At 48.2% G+C, this 17738-nt stretch overlaps 1 protein-coding gene across 3 annotated transcripts in view; it reads left to right on the plus strand.

The window, feature by feature from the left end:
• Positions 1–17738, plus strand: part of LOC144824974 (ATP-dependent RNA helicase DDX25-like) — a 2510053-nt gene that overhangs the window by 2345474 nt on the left and 146841 nt on the right. The window lies entirely within an intron of this gene.

Below are 17738 nucleotides of genomic sequence, written 5' to 3' on the forward strand. Positions count from 1 at the left end.
ATTCCGGGAGATCCTGGGAGAATCCGAAGAGCTTGACATACGTATTGACCACGCACATAGTCGGTCTGGCGCTAAGAGCACCACCCCCCCACCCCCTTCGGACATACTGGCTTTCCTCCCTGATTTTTCTCTGAAGGAACGTATTTTGAGAGAGGCCCGATCGAAACAACCAATCCACTTCCGGGGTGATCCACTAGCCCTCTTTCAGGACCTCTCGGCCATTACCCTGCAGAAACGTAAATCCTTTTGGATAGCAACAAACTTTTTGATAGACAATAGGATACCATATTCCTGGGGACACCCGTTTCGCCTCATTTTCAAATGGAAAGGATCACTACACTAACTCAAGTCTCTCCGCGACACATGTGCACTATTAGACATTATCAAAGAAAAGGAGGACCCCACACAGACTTATTAGGGACTGGGGGGAAATGAAGTCTCAAAATACTAGAAGTCCCAACTAGATGGACAATAAAAATGATGTCCACTTCTAATGATAATCATTGGTGGTATATTACTTAGGGCAGCATGCCAACAAATGGGCGGGAGAGGTAAAGGTACAATAAGGTGTCAAAATTATGGTGTAAAAATTATATAACATAGAATATACAATACCAAATATAATCAACTATCAAAAATCAATAATGGGGACACTGATGAAATTCGGCAACTTGGACACAAAATTTTTCAATTAAAATGACAGACAAAAATAACAATGTGTGTTTGGTAAAATGCTGCCCTAAGTAATATACCACCAATGATTATCATTAGAAGTGGACATAATTTTTATTGTCCATCTAGTTGGGACTTTTAGTATTTTGACACTATTAGACATTGACATGCCAAAGGAGGAAGGGTCTAGAGAGGCATCCCCGAGCAGATCGCAGGACGGGCCCATGCCATGCGATGAGGCGGAGACGATCCCCCAGATCTCTCCCGAGACCTGAAACCTATCACAGCTGCTCAGGAACGGGAGGCAGCAGTACAAGAGGTGGCGGATGACACAGTGACTAAACTGTAAGACAATACTACCCAGGGGTATGCATTCATGCTATAGCCTTGCCTGGGGGGGAAGGGCTGGGGAGCCGCTGAGTCGGCCGCTGCCACGTTACCCTCCACAGTGACTTACTACGGACCTGCACTATGTTCCAGTAGGCCCGAGACAATGAGTAGTGTTTCTCCACGGGGATGTTATGGGGAGGGCGGGGGGTGGCCATGGGGGTTGGGGGGGACTTGGTTGATGTTGGGGTAGTAGTTTGGGATCAGTTGGGTTGGGGGAGGGGCTGGTTTGGGGAGAGGAATGGGTGGGTGAGTGGGTGGGTTGTCCAGTGCTCAGTTCTATACACAATGGTCTTGGTCCAGGCCCGGCACCCCGCGCCCCCTCGAGAGTACAAATTAGCCAGTTCGTGTCCCACAGACGTCATGCCACCTACAACCCTTAAGGTTTTAACGCTGAATGTACAGGGTCTCAACAGTCCTGTTAAGCGGCGTGCCATTTTGTCTCTACTAGAGAACACCCAGGCAGACATCTGTCTTTTACAAGAAACCCATTTGGTGGCACGCAATTGTTATAGACTCGGATCTCAATTTCCCAACTCAGCTCTTTTCCTCCGGCCCCAACAAGACCGGTGGAGTAGCGATATTGGTAGCTCAGACATTTAGAGGTAAGGTCCTACACAAATGTGCTGAGCAGAGAGGGAGACTGTTAGCGTACCGCTTTCCTCTGGGAGGTTTGCTATTCACAATCGGGTCCCTTTATAGTCCCAACGACGGCCAGGAGCGCTTCCTACACTCAGCCCTCGCCAATATTACAGCTACACCGGACAGACACATCATACTGGGGGGGACTTCAATATGGTGTGTGACACAGTTCTGGATAGGTCAGTACAACGTTCTCAGCAGACCGGAGCATTCTCCACCAAATGCACAGACCGATTAACAGAGCTGGACTTTCATGACCTTTGGCGCCGCACGCACCCAAATGACAGAGAATACTCTTATTACTCTAATGCACACAAGACTTACGCTAGATTAGATCATCTCTTGGTCTCTGGCCCAGTTTGCGCACTAGCCACCTCGACAGAGATAGGGGTGCTTTCACTCTCGGACCATGCCCCAGTTACCACCACCCTCACTTTACCACCTACCTCAAATCCCCCCAGGGTCTGGCGTCTTCGTGACACTCTTCTACATAGAAAGGAAGTAGTGAAACACATTCAGGACGCGATACAAGACTATCAGTTACACAATGCTAATGGAGACACTACGCGGGCGACGCAGTGGGCAGCTATGAAAGCAGTGATTCGGGGAGAATTTATAGCCCTTGCCTCGGCAGAGAATAAAGACAGACAACACAAACGATACGAACTTACCCAGAGGGTGCGGGAGTTGGAGCGCATCCACCAGCGGATGGGGGCTCCCCGAATTTGGAAACAACTTAAAACGGCCAGACACCTCCTGTCCGCCCTAGATTTGGATCGGGCAGAATACGCGGCCCTGAGGCTGCAACATGCCTATTACACGGGAGGGGACAGGTGCGGCAGACTGTTGGCAAGCAGGCCCAGTGTCCTACGTCACCAACAGACGGTGAAAGAACTTTCCTCCTCCGATGGACCGGCAGTCACAGAGGACGTAGAGATCGCGGAAACATTTCGAGATTTCTATGCCATTCTCTATGCCAGTGACTGTCTAGACGGCCAAGCGGCAACCGCCTATCTTGACTCGGTTGCGCTCCCCTCCTTGGCACCCTCACAGGCGGAATATCTCGACAGGGACATCCGCATTGAGGAAGTGATCTCGGCCATAGCTAAACTTAAGCCAGGAAAGGCCCCGGGGCCGGACGGCTTTACAGGCCTTTTCTACAGGACCTTCTGCACTATCTTAGCTCCGATCCTCACCCGTCTCTTTAATACCTTCTTGGAGCCTGGTGCCATCCCCCAAGACCTTCTACAAGCGTCTGTCTCGGTCATCCCAAAACCTGGGAAAGACAAAACCAAATGCGGTTCGTACCGGCCCATTTCGTTACTCAACGTCGACCTCAAATTATACATGAGCATTCTAGCAGCCCGACTGGGCCCCCACCTACCGGGCCTTATAGACCCAGACCAGGCGCGTTTTATACCTGACAGCCAAACAGTCGACCACACCAAGAGAGTTACACACCTCATAGAAAAAACTTCCCGAACCCCCGGAGAATGTATGCTGCTGGCGGTCGACGCCGAGAAGGCATCGACCGAGTTCACTGGCCGTATCTAGAGATGGTCCTGAAGAAAATTGGCATCGGAGAGAAGTTCTGCACCTTCATCTTTAATTGCTACAAATTCCCCACGGCAGTGGTCCGAGTAAACGGCTATAGCTCCCGGAGCTTCCCTATGGAGAGGGGCACGAGACAGGGCTGCCCGCTGTCGCCTCTGCTCTTCGCCCTTTATATGGAGCCGCTTGCCCAGAGGATCCGCCAAAACATCGCGGCGACAGGAATAAAATTCGGTGGCTACACACACACCATTAGCCTCTACGTGGATGATGTCTTACTCACACTGGACAACCCGCGGACGGCCCTCCCCGCGTGCATGGCAGAGCTAGATGCCTTTGCGGCGGTAGCCGGCTTCAAAATAAATACAGATAAATCGTTAGCCCTTGACCTCTCACTGAAACCTTCCACTAGGAAGTACCTACGGACCTCCTTTCCCCTCCAATGGGCGCCAGTCGCAGTACCCTACCTAGGGATCCAGCTGACCTCCACACTCCCTGCTATGACAGCAGTCAATTACGCCACGCTCCAAAAGAAAGTACGCGACGAATTGTGCCGGTGGAAGAGTCTTCCCCTCTCGTGGCTAGGCAGAGTTGCAGCGGTTAAAATGACCATTTTACCCCAAACCTGTACCTTTTCCAAGCACTGCCGCTCCAACCGCCCACGGGATGGCTCCGGCAAATGCAGACTGACCTTGCCCGCTTTATTTGGCAAGGCCAGAAACCGAGAATGAGGAGGACTCCGACCACGCTGTCCCCCGAGGAGGGGGGGTTAGGAATACCAGACCTGCGCAAATATTTCCAGGCGGCACAACTAACCTGTTTCTTCTTAGACAACTAATATTAGCATTTAACCTGTTTCTTCTTAGACAACTAATATTAGCATTTAACCTGTTTCTTCTTAGACAACTAATATTGGCATTTAACCTGTTTCTTCTTAGACAACTAATATTAGCATTAATCTGTTTCTTCTTAGACAACTACGCTACTTGGTCGAATGGAGCAGGTGGGAGTCCGAAAAACCCTAGTTATTCCAGGATCAAACAGTGGCGGGTCGCCCACTTCAAGAAATCCCCTTCCTTAGCAAAGCGGCCCGACCGGGTAACCTCTACGCATCATTCGTCACACTGGTCCCGCTAAAAGCGTGGGATGCCAATAACATTGTGCACGATCTCACTACCTTTCCCTCGCCGCTTACGCCCCTAGTCGACAACCCAGATTTCACTCCAGGAATGGCCAATGGAGCTTACGCCCACTGGCGGTCGGCGGGATGTCGCTGCCTTTGCCACATATACGGTCCTGATGGAGTGCTCACCTGCCCCCTTTTCCGACAAGAATTCAATTTCCCCGAGACAGAACGCATGCGATACCTTCAAATTCGCCAATGAGCACTTCAGCCACAGGTGAGGGAGACAGCCGATCGACACTTTCGGCCTCACGAGAGATGGCTGCTGACTCGCACTTCAGACACCAAACTCATACCTTTACAAATTCCTCCAACCACAGCGATCCCACCTTTACAATCCTGGCAGAGAACGTTGGGAGAGGGAGCTAGGCAGGACCTTGAGCCATAAAGAATGGGGCCAAATCTCCTACAGAGTACGACACTCAGAATACCACTCCGGACTTACTGAGACCCTAACTAAAGTGACCACATACTGGTACTACACACCAGAACGGATAAGTGAGATGGACCGCAGTAAAGACAAGAGCTGCTGGAGGGGATGTGGACACATAGGCACGCTATTGCACATCTTATGGGACTGTCCCCTGATACAACCATACTGGACACAAGTGATTGATGATGTTGGCGCACATTTTCACACCGAACTGCCCCGCTTACGTCATACTAGGGCTCCCTAATCCACTGACCTACCCCCTAAGCTCACGAAGAGGACGCTAAATGGCTATAGCCCTAGGCTCGGCGATCCAAAATATCTTGATACACTGGCGCACTACGACAGTCCCCTCCACTACGGGCTGGCTTCATCGGCTGTGGGGTGTGTTGGGGATGGAGAAGTTGTCCCTTACACTAGCCGGAGACAAAGATCAGTTTGACGAGCTTTGGCAACCATTTCGCTACTTACTGGTTACTGAATTCAGAGAACTTACATGCCCACGGTATCTCCGCCTGTTACGGCTCACGGGTCCGGAGGGAGAGGCCTAATACGAGGGAGACAGGGGGACTCTGAATCGAGACCCGATAAGACGACGCTGGAAAAGACGGTCTTGAGCACTGGACCGGGAGGTGAAGGGAGGGAGGGGTGGGGGGTGTTGGGGGGGGAGTTTACACTAAGTATGGGCGGATTTTGCGAATTGGCAATCCGCGAACTTGCGTATTTACGGATTCGCAATCCGCAAAATCCGCGAACTCTCGCGAATTTGCGGATTTTTTTTGTGTTCGCAAGGGTTTCTGCCAGTTCGCGAGGTTTGTGTACCAGTTCGCAATTGCGAACTTACTTGTCGGCTCGCAACGGCCGCGACTATGTTGTTTCTACGTCTGGTTCATCATCACAGGTTCACAGCACCCTCTGTTTCACCACTGCCACCCTCTGGTACACCCATGCTACCCTCTGGTACATCACTGCCACCCTCTGGTTTGCTTATCACTGTAGATTATGGGGGTGAAAAAAAGCAAGCACACCTGCCCTGCTTCAACTGACATGAATTAATTTGGGGTTGATTAATGTGTCACTGAATTTAAACTGCCAGTCTGGCACCTGCTTCCTTATCTGTAATTTGCTTTCTGTTGCAGTGCAATTTTTTTTCACAGGACCTTTGTGGCCTACTTGTAGCTATTCTATGAGCCTGCTGTGAGGGTCAGAGCAGGGTCATAGAATAGTTACAAATAGGCAACTGAACTCTGGAGGGGCCCCTCAGGAAGCACTAGAGGGAAAGGTTACAAATGTTAAGATTGAACTTTTGCACCTGCTGAGTGCTTTCAGTTTTGCAAAAATCGTTTTTCTGCAATTTTGCGCGATTTGCGGGGCGCGAATCCGTGCGAGATCGATTTCGGCAGCCGCGAATTCGTGCGAATACACGATTTGTTTTTTTCGCGGCGTGTTTGTTCACGTGATTTTTTGCGTGTTCGCAAGCCGCTTGTAGCGCAACGTTTGCGAAGTTACCCTAGCGGTCGTACATGGGCGCGGCCATCTTGTTTGCGTGACGTAATTCTGTTTCCGGGCGCTATGTGTAATCTCGCAAAGTGTGCGGCTCGCTAGTACAATTTCGCGTGTGATCGCGAGGGAAATCTCGCGCGAACTTACCCACGCGGTCGTGAACGGGCGCGGCCATCTTGTTTCTCATTCATTGCTATGGTTCTGGGCATGCTTTCTGTATCCTCTCTGAATCTCTGCCATCCTTTGCTTGTTTGAAGGTTTTTTTGATCTATTTTACTTATTATCTATCCCTCTATTTTTCTAGCTCTATATTTTTGTGTTTTCTGCTACTTTTTGTTAATTTTAAACTACTTTTTTAAACGCTTTTCTTTTCTTCTTCCCTATTCTATTTCTTCTTTATTATTTAGCTTCCTTTCTGCCCAGACCATGGTAAAGGGAGCCGTGAAGCAGCCCGCGAAGGGGAAGGGTCCCGCACCCCGTGCCCGGCTCCCGTGCGGGCGTTTGAGGGGGGAGCAAGTTATAGCTCGGGAGATTTTTAGTGCGGAGGAGGTGGCCGCACTAGTCTTTCATGTCCAGCGCCGCCTCTCCAAGACCATCATGGGAGGCGGCAAGATCGCTACCGGCTACGGGATCCGGGAGCGCCTGTAGCGGTGGGAGAAGGTGTGCCGGGCCATGTTTGAACACTCTGGGTCCGGCGCACCTACAACCAGGCCACCCACCGCTGGACGGATCTCATGGACCGGGAACGCGACTTGCTGGACGTGCTCGGCGTCGAGATCCCCGGGCTTGGTGAGTAGTAGTAGCTATTTCTAGCTATTTCATCAGTACTCTGTTTTCTCCCGCTCTGTGTGTTATTATATTGCAAATTATTGTTTTTTACCAAGAGCAATAATGCTGCCGATTACATTGTAGGTAAATTATATTTCAAAATCTTCTGTGCATTTCAGGTGCACTGCTCTCCTTCTCAGTAGCCTTGCTACTATGCTTATTTGTTTTCTATTTTGTGCTCATTTCATTGGCCTGAGAAATTATGTACGAGTGTAGTGTAAAGAACTGCGTAATGCTAGACACTAAGGGTCAGATTTTCAATAACCGGCGCATCCCTGCAAAGTAGCAGGGATGCGCCAGTAATTGTGTGCCACGCCACCACCACCCATGGTGTGCCGTATTTACAATGTGGCGCACCATGGGCCCAAAACGTCACAGAAGCCTTACGCATCTGTGCCGTAAAGGCGGCGCATTGCTGGATTTGCGTGACAACGATGGGGCAGCTCCAGCAATGCTCTGGGGTGCCCTATCTCCCCAATGCTGCATCAAGCCGTACGTCTGCTTCAAGCAGGGGCAGGGTTTGAGTCACGCATCATTGTCCTAAAAGTGACTGATTGACATCTTGTAGATTTCCCTCAGCCACTTTTAGGATGCGTTCCTGCGCAGGAACGCCCTCCCTTGCGCCGGAACGCCCCCTGATGGCGCAGTGCTTTACAACGTGATGCATCCCCCATATGCGTCACGTTGTTAATATACGCCGCACCATGGCGCCTCTTTTGTTCTGCCGCTGCGTCACAAAAGTCACGCAACAATGGAGCAAAAGAGCCGCAAGGTGCTTCTAAATCAGCCCCTACAGACTCAAGTCCAGTCCTTCCTTTGTACACATGGCGATAAGAAGAAATAGTGGTGGTGGATTGATAGTTTGAGTATTCACTGATCTGCAATCACGATGGACTTTGTCTGTCACTTCGCGTGCTGCGGACTGCTGCCTGCCAGTCCTAGGCGAACCTTTTTAGTAGTTTGTTTAGTGAGTTACATAAGGACTTTCCAAGCCGACGGTCCGCAAATCAAGCAATACTAATAACATAGTAGACCACATGAGATCGGTCAATATATCCCGTTGAATAGTTGTCGATTTGCTATTTCGCCAAAATATTTTGTTATTGTTCTTTTGAAATGTTTGATTTGGTTGACAACAATCATCCATGTTTTCGGTTCTTTCTTTCTTTCATGTTGTACATCAGCTCCCCCCAGGGGCAAGAGGACAGAGGAGGAGGTGGTTGCTGTTGATGTAGAAGGCCAGGATCGGCCAGGCGAGGGCAGTGGCCCCAGTAAGTTTTCATTTTAATATAGAGTACCTATTTTTTCCTAGCGTTCCTCATTCGATTGTTTATAAATCGTCTTTGATCTTCTTGTAGACTGTATCTAAATTCTTATCCTGCCTCGACTATGACTCCCTGTGGTATTACTAGATTATTCTCATTAGTCTGTCTATGTAGCTAACTAAGATTGCACATTTGGCAATTCCATTGGACTCCCATTCTAGTCAGCAATAGCTCTATGCACTGAGCCTTCCCTGGAAAAAGGAACATTTTTACTTTAGATTAGACAGTCACAAATTATTACATTGTTTTCTGTTTTATTTGACATTTCTTTATTCCTAGACCAAATATTATATAGTAGTGAGTGGTGTATTCTAACAATCTTAAATGTACTTTGTAGGTGGAACATCTGGTGGTGGGGCCAGCGCGGAGGTGGTGGTGGTGCATGATGAGGAGGACAACACTTCTGGGGAGGAGGCGGTGCAAGTGCCTGACGACACCAATGTGCCTGTGGGGGTTCACACGGTGGCGGCGGGCAGAGGTAAGCTATATATTACTTACTTATTGAGATTGAAGACTGCAGAGTGTGCTTTCTGCACGGGTGTATTATAAATCAACCAGGTAGTAGCCTCCTCTAAATGTACTTCGACTTAGCTGTGAAGTTTTTGGCGAGAAGAATGCCAATCAGATCTGAGATGAACTTGATGGATGGGATGAACGAAAAGCGAAAGAAGGGTGTAAGTAAGTGTGGAAGGACGAGAAATTTAATGATGACTGACAAAGAAGAATGATATGTGTTTGCTTGGTCCCCGAGGTGGCTGAGAAGGAAAGAATATGGTATGGTGCATGGCTCGGTGAATGATGAAGCAAGAATGGGTGGCATGAGAACAGCCTTGGTGGGTGAAACAGAAACTGTATGTGTGCATATACTTTGAATGGATGGATGCCTGGATCATGGTACTATCTGACTCTTAGATAGCATATGTGTATCTAGAGAGAGTAGACGGTCACTGGATGAACTAAGTGTTACTTTGAAGAGCATGTAACACCGCACCCGCACGTCCGTTCCAGTGTAGGAAAGGCAAGGAAAAGAAGTTGTAATTTTGTCCAAATACTACCATGAATAGTAGCAGTAGTTTGTATTGCAACTGCAAGCACAGCATATATCCGGTTATTACGGTGGACCCTCCCTACCTCTCTTAATAATTTTAGTTTAGTAGTAGTACGTCATTCATGTGTGGGTGTATCACTGTTCACTCAATAAAAAGCAAAGCACCTAAAGTCATCCCATATGTAATCAAATACATCCCATGTGAAGTGATAGATAATCAGATTATTTAGTTTCTTCTTTTTCCTTCTCTAGTACTCATTTGCACTGTAGGGTGAAAGTTAAATTAATTAAGCAGTAGCCCTTTTAACAGAGTATTCTCAGTGCCACCTGTAATGGCAAAATATGAGCTTCACCACCTGCATGTACTGTACCGGTACAGTAACGCAAGTCTGTCTCACTCATCATGGTGTGCGTCTGTTTTTCTTGGGTGCAAGTTCACTGCGCTGGCATTATGCCGGCTTGCAGAAGATAACGTACCAATTTTCCTAAACAAGAGAGAAGAAGAAGAATAAGACTGGTGTACTGTCATAGTCGACTGTAATGGAAGTCCATAGTGCTCGTAGAATTTGTTCCTTAAACTCACACTAATGTTAGAGCAAGGATGAAGAAGTGGGAGGTTAGATAGATACTGGCCTCAATAGTTATGTACTGTGCTTTCAAGTTGCTAGTTGTACTGTGACACAACTTTCTGCTCAATCATTTTGTGTTAATCTTAAGAGCATTGGTTACAGACTATGTCTTTCTTTCTTTATATAGGTGCTCCTTCCAAATCCCAAAAACCATCAAGGAAGGAGCAGGCTCGAATGGCCCGGCAACGGAGGCTGGATGCCACTGTCGCTGAATATCGGCGGCTGCTGGCCCTGGAGGAGGACACGCAGTCTACTACTACATCTACTGCGACAGCTGTATCCTCCTCCGGGCCCACACGGTCTGCCAGCCAGCGCAGTGCTCCAGCGGTACGGAGCCGGGCTACCAAAGCCAACCGCCACCGCCGAGCAGCAAAGACATCAGCTGCCCCCCACAGGAGTTGCAAGGCACGCCAGTGCCGCTTATCCCTCAGAGTGTCGTACCTGGAGCAGGAGGTCTTAACCTATAAGAACTTGGTGGAGGGCCTCCGCTCCGACCATGCCACCCTCCGCAAGGAGTATGATGCCCTGGCCGCTACAGTGAACAGCATCCTGCCGTAGTGTCCCTTGCCCCTTTTTTAGAGACTTTTGGGGGGTGGGATTTGGGAGTTGGGTTCTTTTTGGGACTTTTGAAAGACAATCGTTGGGGTTAGGGAGGGTCTTGAGGGAGATTATTTTGTTAGGGCTATACAAATATACTTTTTGAAACTTTATCTGAGCATACCTGTTTTTTACTGCTTTTGAGTCTGGTGGGTGGGGGGGTTTAACAGTAAGTTTGTTTTCCTGAAACTTAAGTCTGTGTCATTTTCTTCCTTTAAGTGTAAATGGCTAAATGTTTTCAACACTAAGTGCCTCTCACAGAGTAAGTGATCCCCCCTTTCCCACCATGGATTTTCTTCAAATCACTTGCAACCAAAATTACACATTCCCACGATTGCTCTAAGACCCCAGAACTCAGTTGCAAAAATCAAGAACACCCCGAAACACATGCAATCCTGCTGCTAGGGCTAACCCTAACGAACCCTAAGTTACAAAAAGTGCCAAAAGGCTTTCCCGCATGGATGTTGTCCAAACCAGTTTTATCCGGTATTAGACCTTCCCAGCAATGGCCCCAGAGCCGTCAACCCATGCGAAAACAAGTAGAAGACCCCCAAACAGCCAAAAAGCAAAAGTACAAAAATTGGGACTTTGTCACTTTTCTGAAAATGTCCAAAATCATTCAGCGCGCGCTCTGCAGCTAGGCCCTAACTCCCCTCTGCCTCCATGGATTTCCTTCAAACCTCTTGCTATCTAAACTATCCATACCCAGTAGTGCTCCCAGACCCCGAAACCCACCCACAAACACCAGGAAGCCCCCCGAAAACGCTACATTGAGAGAAAAGTCAGAAGATGCAAAAACGTTTTCCTCATGGATGTTGTCCAAACCAGTTTTATTCGGTATTAGACCTTCCCAGCAATGGCCCCAGAGCCGTCAACCCAGGCGAAAACAAGTAGAAGACCCCCAAACAGCCAAAAAGCAAAAGTACAGGTGATTAAAGTTGTAATTATATTAACTGTGCAAAACAAAGAAAGACAGAAACACAGGAATAAAAGTGAATACGTACGAAAAAGAAAATTTTGGATTCATTGGCTCATTTTCAGGGCTCGGTGTCAGGGAAGAAGAGTTCGTCCTCATACTCTGCGAATTCAGGAAGGAGTAGGTCAGTGTCACCTAACACAGAAGAAATTCCCTCATCTACGTTGCTGTCTTCCTCGTCTTCTTCCGTCGTGCGATCTGGTACTTTGAAATCTGGTGGTATGAGGTGCTCATTCATCTTGATCATTGTTAACCTCTCCACATTTTTGGGCGAGAGGCGGGTCCGTTTGCAAGTTACTATGCCACCAGCAGCACTGAAAACACGTTCAGAAGACACGCTTGCGAGTGGGCAAGACAAGTAATGTATAGCCTGGTTGGTGATCTCTGGCCACAATTCTTTTTTCCCATGCCAATACGCCAATGGGTCAGCATTAACATAGACCTCTGTTGAGTCATTCAGAAAGTCCTGCACCATCGACTCAAAGTTCTCCACGGTTCCTCCACTTTGCTTAATTTTTGCTCGGACCTTTTGAGAACCAAACCCAAGCTCAGCTAGCCAATCCTCTTCACTATCATCACCCGATATTTCTGTTGTGTCTGGTGCAGATGATGCGGTTGCCGGTGTCTTTAGCGGCTGAGAGGTCACTTCTGCCACAGGTGCAGAAGTGGAGTCTTTTGACTGGGGATGGCCTGCTGATGCTGATGTACTGCCTTTTCCTTCAATTTGCTTCCGTTCTCTTTCAAACCTCATGGATGACAAGGCTAGCCAACGTTTGTACTTTGTAACATCTTCATCACTAAAAGGAAATAATGCACTGCCTGCCAGCGCCTTTTTGTAGCGTGGATGCAGAATAGTAGCACAAATGTAATGCTGTTCTGAGTGGATCTTTTGAAGACGTTCATCGCCAAGTAGGCGCACTAATAATTTCTCCGCCAAAACAAAAGCTTCTTGCTTTTCTTCATCTTTTTTAAACTTAGAAGACACCACCTTCAGTTTGTGCTCCAGCATGCGCAACAATGGGATAGCTTTTCCCAAATTACAGTCCTCCCTGCTGACTGCACGCGTGAAGACCTCAAAAGGAAGAAGCATGTCTGTCAGGCTTTTAACTACCTCCCATTCCGTCGCATTTAACCTCAGGTCCTTCACAGCTGTACCCAGTGTTAAGAAATACTGATCGAGTACCGTAAACTGCTCATACAGACGCTCAAGCATGTAGAAGGTTGAGTTCCAACGTGTTGGCACCTCCTGGATGAGTGCTTTCACTGGCATTCGACGTTCATGTAGCAGGCGCCTCAGATGCTTCCGGGCCTTAAAAGAATGGCTGAAATGGTTGCACATTTTTCGGCAGGTGACCACTAACTGGCATGCTGGACTGTCTTTATCCAAGAATTTTTTAACAACCAGGTTTATACAGTACGCCAAACACGGCACTCATGGCCTTAACTACATTGGCGCCATTATCCGTGGAAACATAACCAATGTGGCGTTTTTTTGGGGACAGCCAGTGAAAGACCTTTGTGTTGAACTCATTCAAAATGTTTTGTGCTGTATGACGTTGCTCCAAGCCAAACATGGCTAGTGTTGCATGTTTCCGAGCAGCTTTAAAAACTTGGTCCAGGTCAACACCTGCGTTTAGCTTTGCTTTAACCCCTGAAAAAGAGACCCAGTGTACAGTGATGCACATGTAATCAGTGCCTGCGCCACTGATCCACATGTCTGTTGTCAGATGTATAGTGTGAACAGCACTCTTCTGCAAAGCTGCCCCAATCACCTCCAGCACATCTTCATGTAGTGCTGGAACCGCAACTCGGGCAAAATAGAACCGGCTAGGAACCTTCCATTTAGGGCAGAGCGCTGCCACTAATTCTAGAAAACCAACCCCTTCTACAAAAGAAAAAGGGAGAAGATCCAGCGCTAGCATTTTAGCCAGCTTAGTGTTATACAGACGCACCATTGGGTGGTTGCGGTCATATGGCGCGTCTGAAAACAACATTGTTTTAATGTTGCCCTGGACAATTTTATGGGATGATGATGATGTTGATGACTTCTTCGACCCAGTTACGCTCGCTGATGAACTTTTTCGCATTGGTGTCTCACTCTGTCCCACACTCTTAGTGTGGCGCACAGGGGGTGTGCTGACGGGGGTACTGGGTGTAAGTGAAGTGTGTGACAATTCTTCCTCCTCGTCGTCATCAGATGGAACATCAACGTTTTCTCGACTTGCAATTTGGGCTTCCTTGATCTCCTTTAGGTGCGCAAACCATTGGACAGTGTGCTGTCTGTCAAGATGACCTCTCTGGCCTCCAGTCCCATAGTTGGTACCAAGCTTACCACGACTAACTGCAAGCTTACAAATGCTACAAATGGCTATGTTTTCCCTTTTTGGGCAAACACTAAAGAAGTCCCAAACTGCGGACTTGAAATGTCTGTGGGGGCCGGAGGAGGCGATACTGGTGGTGGTCATGCTGCTAATGCCAGATGAAGTGGAGGATGTGTATTGCTGAACTTTACTACGTTGTGCACTTTCACCACCACTAATTGAGGTCGAGGTGGATGGAGGTCCCTTCTGGCGAGTAAGAAATATGGAAGCGGTAGGTTGTGGTGTACTAGTTAACTTCAATGATTGTGGTGTTCCCATTGCCTCCTCGTCGACTTCATCATCACGCTCAGTAGCTTGTCGGGCTAGGGTCAAAATGTCTGTTTGCTGCATGCCCGCTGGGGCTACAGTGACGCTAGTGATGACTGCGTCGTCGTTGTGAGAGTCTTCAGCAGCATGAGTATACGCCACTTCTTGTTGAGCGTCATCACACTCCATAACTATGAGAGTTTCGACGACCTTCCTTTTACGCTTAGCTACCTTTGTCAGATCATGGTGTGCCTCAGGCTCACTCTCAGACGGCAGTGGTGCTGGTTCCCAAGTAAGATCCATATCATCAGAAGGAGGTGGGCTTGAAGAAGATGTAGACACCAACACCCTTGATCTTTTCCTTGCTCGGGATGTGGAAGACAATGAATGATCATCAGGAGGAGTGGCTTCCTCGAATGATACCTCGGCTTGATTGTCGATTTCCAGATGTGCCCCTACTTCTGGAGGAACAACTATTGTGGCCACTTGTTGTGCCCCTCCATGCACCTCTGCTTGCTCCTCTCCTTGCGCCGCCTCTCCTTCCACATGTACTTGGGCTTGTACTTGCACATGTGGTTGTTGTTGCGGCTGTGGTTGTTCAACACTCGTCAGATGAGTTACAACAACCTGTGTTGATTGAGGGACATTGCTGCTACTTTCAAGCGATGAGCCAACATCACTGGTTGATGGTGATTGAACAAGTAGACTGGCTGCCTCTGCAGAAGTCAAGGGCTTGGCCTTAAGTTGGCGTGGGGGTGGTGGCACTGAGCCCAATGGAGCGGGGGTGCTGCTCCCAGCTTGGTCCCCAGCAGATCCCGCTGCTGCTGCAGGCGTACTTTTTTTTTATTCCCAAAAAGTGTGGCGGGCGGCACACCAGTCTGCTTGGTAACTTGCTTCTTCTGCTCCTTTCTGGCATCTTTCTTGCTAGAGGAGCTACGGGGAACTTTTTTTGGGGCCATCTTCTTCAGATGTCACTCTGAACAGCAGGCCGCAGTTGCACAAGTTGCAGAGTTGTCTGTGGCCACACGTGACGTTGTGCTGCACACACCGCAGCAGGACTTCTTCCTGGCACTGGTGGTTCTCTTGTGCACCTAAAAGCAATGGAAGACAGAGGAACATCAGTTATACACCCCAAAAAGTCGAAAAAACACACAAAAATCAACACAATCCCAGCCCATCCATGGCCTCAATGATGTTTAAATTCAAGAAGACACCCCACAGAAAGACTAGGCCCATGCACCACTCACTACCCCTGGGCAAAAGGCCCCACCAGCAGCCCCAAAAAAACGACAAAAACCACAAAATTCAGCACAATCCGAGCCCATCCATGGCCTCAATGGTGTTTAAATTCAAGAAGACACCCCACAGAAAGACTAGGCCCATGCACCACTCACTACCCCTGGGCATAATGGATGAAAGCTAGGCAAAATAAGTGCAGGCCTCAGACACTGCCTCTCTTCAAAATGGCCCCTTGAACCCCAAGCACATGTTGCCTGTACCAGCACTCAAGATGGCCACCACCACCACCCACATGGCCAGTCCACATCAACAGTACACCCCAAGAAAAACGAAAAACACACAAAAATCACCACAATCCAATGCCATCCAGGATGTTTACATTAAAGAGAGTGTGAGACCCCACAGGCAGACTCAGTCCATGCACCACTAACCCTGGGCAAAAGGCCCCACCAGCAGCCCCAAAAAAATCAACAAAAACCACAAAATTCAGCACAATCCCAGCCCATCCATGGCCTCAATGATGTTTAAATTCAAGAAGACACCCCACAGAAAGACTAGGCCCATGCACCACCCACTACCCCTGGGCAAAAGGCCCCACCAGCAGCCCCAAAAAAACGACAAAAACCACAAAATTCAGCACAATCCCAGCCCATCCATGGCCTCAATGGTGTTTAAATTCAAGAAGACACCCCACAGAAAGACTAGGCCCATGCACCACTCACTACCCCTGGGCATAATGGATGAAAGCTAGGCAAAATAAGTGCAGGCCTCAGACACTGCCTCTCTTCAAAATGGCCCCTTGCACCCCAAGCACATGTTGCCTGTACCAGCACTCAAGATGGCCACCACCACCCACATGGCCAGTCCACATCAACAGTACACCCCAAAAAAACGAAAAACACACAAAAATCACTACAATTCAATGCCATCCAGGATGTTTACATTAAAAAGACCCCACAGGCAGACTCAGTCCATGCACGACTACCCCTGGGCAAAAGGCCCCGCCAACAGCCCCACATAAATCGACAAAAACCACAAAATTCAGCACAATCCCAGCCCATCCATGGCCTCAATGATGTTTAAATTCAAGAAGACACCCCACAGAAAGACTAGGCCCATGCACCACTAACTACCCCTGGGCAAAAGGCCCCACCAGCAGCCCCAAAAAAAACGACAAAAACCACAAAATTCAGCACAATCCCAGCCCATCCATGGCCTCAATGGTGTTTAAATTCTAGAAGACACCCCACAGAAAGACTAGGCCCATGCACCACTCACTACCCCTGGGCATAATGGATGAAAGCTAGGCAAAATGGGTGCAGGCCTCAGACACTGCCTCAGACACTGCCTCTCTTCAAAATGGCCCCTTGAACCCCAAGCACATGTTGCCTGTACCAGCACTCAAGATGTTCCCTGACGAAGGCATGATTGTAATGCCGAAATGCATTGGAACGTTTGAGTGCTCTTACTGAATTACGATGACATCATGCAATACATACTTGTGATTTCAACGAGATGTATGGAAAAAATATCCGATTAAATATTTGAACTTTATCATCGTGTGAACTTTACTATTATCTTTATATTTAAACCTGTAAGAAACCTTCTTGTAAGGACATTTGAGGAGCCCGGAGGACACTTCTCATCATTGAGAGTGCTACCCCCTCATATTATTTACGCCTCCAGTCAGAAGGCGATACTCTGGAGCACCTTACAAAATCAAAAACACCATACAAACAGCTGTGCGCCCAGTTTTAACCCTTTGTATAGATTCATTCTTCTGCATCTACTGGTCAGCACGCATACAAAATGGATGAAATATTCAACCTCACAGAAACAAGAGCAGAAACTTTTGCGTATTCTAATGATGAAGCCAGCAGAATTTATGCACTCATCAAGGAGGAAACCACTGAGTTAACCACGAACCGCACTAAGGAGCAGAACATAAGACAATTGCTGTACTTATCTAAGAAGCTAATCAACCAACGCCTGCATGCGAGTACCATGGTCAAGTACCACAAAGCCCAGAGAATTCCGAGGGGTTTAAGGATTCCATTAAAACCATCTCTATGCAAAAATGTCCAAAAATTCAAAGACCGAT

Source organism: Lissotriton helveticus, chromosome 3_1, assembly GCF_964261635.1.
Source record: "Lissotriton helveticus chromosome 3_1, aLisHel1.1, whole genome shotgun sequence".
Classification (NCBI taxonomy): domain Eukaryota; kingdom Metazoa; phylum Chordata; class Amphibia; order Caudata; family Salamandridae; genus Lissotriton; species Lissotriton helveticus.